General features: G+C 45.2%; 1 protein-coding gene across 10 annotated transcripts in view; it reads left to right on the top strand.

The window, feature by feature from the left end:
* The window catches only part of FBRSL1 (fibrosin like 1), a 592,776-nt gene that overhangs the window by 507,885 nt on the left and 78,891 nt on the right, over positions 1-6,000 (top strand). The window lies entirely within an intron of this gene.

The following is a 6,000-nucleotide window of genomic DNA, read 5'->3' as shown; positions in this document are numbered from 1 at the left end:
TCTGTCTGTGTCTATCTAACCCACCCATAGCTATCTGTCTGTCTGTCTGTCAGTCAGTCTATCTATCTATCTATCTATCTATCTATCTATCTATCTATCCACCTATTTATAATCTATCCATCTTTCTTATCACCTTTCTATCATCTATCTGTCTGTCTGTCTATCAATCAATCTATCAATCATCACCTGTCTATATCTATTTGTCATCTGTCTATCTATCTATATCTATCTATCTATCTATCTATCTATCTATCTATCTATCTATCTATCTAAGCACCTATTTATAATCTATCCATCTATCATCATTTGTCTGTCTGTCTGTCTGTCTGTCTGTCTATCTATCTATCTATCTATCTATCTATCTATCTATCTATTTCTCTGTCTATCTATCTATCTATCTATCTATCTATCATTACTTGTCTATATCTGTCTGTCTGTCTACCTGCCTATCTATCTATCTATCTATCTATCTATCTATCTATCTATCTATCTATCATTTATCTATCTACCTATTTATTCATTCATCCAGCCAGCCATTCATTCACTGTATCTACCCATCCCTCCTGTCTGTCTATCTGTCAGTCCATCCTTCCACCCCTCTGTTTTTCCTTAAAATGCTTTTTAGGCAGAACGAAACACTGTAGAGTCTTTTTTCTTTTTTAATGGATAATTGGTTGTCAGTTCTGGTTGCTGAGAAAACCTTGAGCAATTAATTTGAGCCGTGCTGGATGTCAGCTGGGAAAGGTAGACTGATGAAAGTAGCCAGCATGCAACTAGGATGTTCATATTTTAATAGCCCCACTTCGTAGTCCTAGTAAACTGTGAGGCTTCTGCACTTACGGTATCTGCCCTGAACATTAAACAGGTAAAATTAAAGGTTCCCTGTGCACATATGTGCTAGTCGTTCCTGACTCTAGGGGGCGGTGCTCACCTCTGTTTCAAAGAGCCAGCGCTGTCTGACGACGTCTCCATGGTCATGTGGCCGGCATGACTCAATGGCGAAGGCACACAGAATGCTGGTCCCTTCCCACCAAAGGTGGCTCCTATTTTTCTACTTACATTTTTATGTGCTTTCAAACAGCTAGGTTGGCAGAAGCTGGGACAAGGAACGGAGAAAGGGAAGAAAAAATGAAAGGGAGGTAAGGAAGGAATAGGCAGGATAGGAAGGGAAGGGAAGAAATGAAAGGGAGGAAAAGAAGAAAAGAAGGGGAGGTAGGAAAGGGGTAAGAGAAAAGAAGAAAGGAAGGAAGAAGAGAAGAAAGGAAAAATGAAAGAGGGAAGGAAGAAATAGGCAGGGAAGGGAAGGAATGAAAGTAAGGGAAGGAGGGAAAGAAGGGAAAAAAGAAGGTAGGAAAGGAAGGAAGAAAAAGGAGGAAAGGAAAAGTAAAGAAAGAAAAAGAAAGAGAGAGAAAGAAAGAAAGAAAGAAAGAAAGAAAGAAAGAAAGAAAGAAAGAAAGAAAAGAATCCCATTCTTCATTTGGGCACAGTTGTTGAAAACCCTTGCCCCGCCATGACTGGCATGAGCGTGGAGCTGTCCTGCTGTGATGGGGGCGCCAAGACCCCCAAGCCAAAGAGAGCTCTTTGATTAGGATGAAACATTTGGCCCACGATCTGGCTTTCTTCGTAATGGAAACGTGCGCCACTGTCTCAAACGCCTATTTATCGTGGCGGAACGGTGATCTGCCAGACGTCCTTCCGCATTCAAGCTTTCTCTGCAGGGCTGATAATGATCATTTTCGGGGTCAGCTTTATTTGCGTTTGGTTTCACTGCTTGGCTAATATTCCTGCGCGGACTAAAATCCCTTCAACACCACGGTATTAGCCTGTTGCTGCGAACAAAGTCCCTCCCTCCCTCCCTCTCTCTCTCTCTCTCTCTCTCTCTCTCTCTCTCTCTCCCCTCCCCCCCTCTCTCTCTCATGGGCCTTTCGTTTCGCTCATCCTCCTAAATCCTTTCCTTGAAAGATCAAAGGCGCGAGATTGTTTTAATTTGGCGTGATGAACTGAGCAATTGCGCAATTCCGGTAGGCGAAGAATCCTTTAATAAGGGAGATGCCGGTCACCTAATAATGCCAGGCTGATTTTACCGGGTTTGGCATGGCTAGAGAGAAAGGGGTGGGAGCAAAACGACAGTGGGGTGAGCCCAGGCGCCTGGCGGCTTGAGAGGAACGAGATGGCATCCCGTTTCTTCATCCCGTGGCACCATCTCCTGCAAATAAGGAAGGTCTGGGGAAATGAGAGGGAAACAGCCATGAAAATTAGGTGGGATTCTCCCTAGACCTATTTGTCTAATCCTCCATCCAAGTCAATTTTTTCCTGTTTGGTTCATCAAGAAGAATTCTGGGTTTTGCTTGAGAGATTGGAGGGGGAGAAAGGAAAGAAGGAGAGGGGGAAGGAGGGAGGACAGAGGGAGGAGGGATGGAGAAATGGGAAGGAAGGAAGGAGAGAGGGGTGGGTGGATGGAGCAAGAGGGTAGTTAGGAGGCAGAAAGGGGGGAGGGAAAGACAGAAAAGGACAGAGAAGAAGGAAGGAGAGAGAGGAAGGTGGTTGGGAGGGAGAAAGGGAGGACAGAGAGAGGGAGAAAGGGAAGGAAGGACAGAAGGAGGAAGGAAAGAAGGGATGAGGAGAAGCAGGAAGGAAAGAGAGAAGAAGGGATGGCGGACAGAGAGTGGTTGGGAGGGAGAAAGGGAAGGAAGGACAGAGAAGGAGGGAAGGAAATCTGAAATTTACGGCATACAGAGAAACCATCCTGCCAAGAACAGTGTTTTATAGGTTAGCTGGCACGGCAAGGGTCTGCCATTAAACAAAATCTTGGCAGAGAGGAATGCCTACCCTCCGTTTCACTCCTCCAGCAAGAGGTGATTTAAGCATTCTAACCTCAAGCGAGAGGAGAGAGAGAGAGAGAGAGAGGGAGGGAGGGAGGGAGAGGGAGAAGGAGGGAGAGAGAGGGATGTCACCATATCTCAAAAACATTTGGGGGGGGGGTATTTTGCCCAGTGAGCAGAGATAATAACCCTGATGGAAAACAAGGCTCCAAATTTGTAACTTCCCCCTTTTTCAGAGGAGATATTCAGCCGGCTCAGACCGGTTTGCCCGAACCAGTAGCGGAAATCTCCTATTTAGGCGCATTTTTTAGGCCGGGCGCATGCACAGAAGGTTGTAACAAAATGTGAAACCCACTGCTGCCCTCTTTCACGCTACCTGTCTTCGCGCCCGCAACTTACAACCTTTTGCTCTTGCAAAAAAGAAAATCCGGTTCCGGAGGCCAAAGAAACCAGAATAGAAAATCTCCCCCTTGATTCCTGCAAATCTCCTGGGTCCCAGCCCAGAGCTGTTAGCCTGCCTGGTTAATGTTTCTCCGGCGTGTTTATCCCATTTCCTAAACCTCTGGCTATGAAATATGCCTCCACTCTAGAGTCATTCATAAAGCACATCATAACACACAAGCCAGGCCGGAATAAAATCAGGGATGTCCGGAAGGGAAACCAGCCTAGATTAGCCATACATTTGGCTTCTTCTGGCTATTTTATTTTATTTTCGTCTGCCAACCTAGCCATTCAAGAGCAGGTAAAAAATGCAAGTAGAAAAATAGGAACCACCTTTGGTGGGAAGCTAACAGCGTTCCGTGCACCTTCGGCGTTGAGTCATGCCGGCCACATAACCACGGAGGGGTCTTCGGACAGCACTGGCTCTTCGGCTTTGAAATGGAGACGAGCACATGGGACAAAACTCCCTTCTGTCTCACTCAGCGACAAAAATTTGGAACTCAGCTGGGGTCATAAATCAAGAGCTACCTACAGGGTCCTTGTCTAGAATATGGCAGCCCTCCCTCAATGAATGGAATGGAATAGAATATAGAATAAAATTAGAATAGAATAGAACACAGAATAAAAATATAGAATAGACTAATAGAATAGAATAGAGAATAAAATATAGAATAGAATAGGAATAGAATTCTTTATGATTGGACACACAAGGAATTTGTTTTTTGGTGCATATGCTCTTAGTGTACATAAAAAGACAAGTTAAACACGTCACGAATCATAAGGTACAATACTTAATGATAGAGGGTACAAATAAGCAATCAAATCATACTAGGAAACAATCAATATAAATCATAAGGATACAAGCAACAAAGTTACAGTCCTGCAGTCATAAGTGGGAAGAGATGGGTGATAGGAACGATGAGAAGATTAATAGCAGTGCAGTTTGACAGTGTTGAGGGAATTAGTTGTTTAGCAGAGTGATGGCGTTCGGGAAAAACTGTCCCTGTGTCTAGGTGTCTTGATGTGCAGTGCTCTATAGTGTCTCATTTTGAGGGTAGGAATTGAAACAATTTGTGTCCAGGATGCGAGGGGTCTGTAGGTATTTTCACAGCCCTCTTTTTGACTCATGCAGCGTGCAGATCCTCAATGGAAGGCAGGTTGGCAACCATTGTTTTTCCTGCAGTTCTGATTCTCCTCTGAAGTCTCTGTCTGTCTTGCTGGGTTGCAGAGCCAAACCAGACAGTTATGAAGGTGCAGATGAGAGACTCAATCGTTCCTCTGTAAAGAATCTGCAGCTTTTGGGGCAGTTTGAGCTTCCCGAGTTGGCACAGAAAGAACATTCTTTCTGGATGACGTTTTTTATGTTATTGATGCTATTAAAGCTGTTTACCTGCTTTATTTATGTTCTGTTTTGCAGAGGGGAAATCAAGCTTTATAAATTAGATTTCGGGAAACTCTTATGCAGGTAGATGGAGGCTGTTCTCCCCCCCCCCCCCCCGCCTTGACTGTACATTATTGACATCCTGGCCCGAAACTGAATATCCCTGATTAACCAGAAGGCTGTTTATAGGGTTTAGGTTAATTGGATTTCTTAAATAATTCCTGGGGCTGAAAGGTAGCCTGGATGGAGTTTCAAAAAAAGAGCAGAATGCTGCCTAGATATATAAACAGGAGGAAACCATTTTACATAATAATCCGATTAGTGGAGAGCAGGTATAAACGGCTACACTTGTGCGGTCGCTTACAAAATGAAATACGACAGGAGTGTACCTTTGACCCATAGACATTTCACTTGCAGTTTCTAAGAAGACAGATAATTTTTTAGGGAGGATCCGTGCAGGCAGTCCTCAAGGTACGACAGTCTGTTTAGTGACGGTTCACCCCGCGCTGAAAAAAGGGTGACTTGTGGCCATATTTCACACTTACAACCATTGCAGGGGCATCATCTTCTTTTAACGACCCCATAATCCCCTGCAAGGTAGAGTCTGGGCAACTGAATGGAGCTAGCAAAGTGTTTTACTGGCCAGATGCCCTTCCTGACGCCAGTGCAGAGTTTTGTTTTGTTTTTTTCAGCAGATATATTCTCATTGTGCCCAGAGAGAGAAATATCTGCCTCTACCTAGGATCGACACGGTGGCTCAGTGGTGAAGATGCTGAGCTTGTCGATCAGAAAGATTGGCAGTTCGGCGGCTCGAATCCCTAGCATTGCCTAACAGAGGGAGCTCCCGTTGCTTGTCCCAGCCTCTGCCAACCTAGCCGTTCGAAACCACGTAAAAAATGCAAGTAGAAAAATAGGAACCACCTTTGGTGGGAAGGTAACAGCGTTCTGTGCGCCTTCGGTGTTGAGTCATGCCAGCCACATGACCACGGAGACGTCTTTGGACAGCGCTGGCCCTTCGGCTTTGAAACAGAGATGAGCACCGCCCCTTAGAGTCAGGAACGACTGGCACATATGACTAGCACAATGACTAGCAAGGGGAACCTTTACCTAGGATCAAACTCCCAGACTCCTAATTGTGAGACAAGAGCTCCACCTCTAGACCACCACACCACTCCTACAACCGTTGCAGCATCCCTCCGGGGTCAAATTCAGCCGCTTGGCACAAGAGATTTATGACTATTGCCAGGTCACATGATTCCTGTTTTACATCCTTCTGACAACCAACAGGGAAGGCAGATCCCTTTAAGAACCGTGTCGCTAACTGCAACAGCGGCAGGGATCCGCTTAACAGCGGTG

This window comes from Thamnophis elegans, chromosome 13 (assembly GCF_009769535.1).
Source record: "Thamnophis elegans isolate rThaEle1 chromosome 13, rThaEle1.pri, whole genome shotgun sequence".
Taxonomy (NCBI): Eukaryota; Metazoa; Chordata; class Lepidosauria; order Squamata; family Colubridae; genus Thamnophis; species Thamnophis elegans.
The sequence above is the reverse complement of the archived record's forward strand: the minus strand, read 5'-3'. Positions and strand labels throughout refer to the sequence as shown.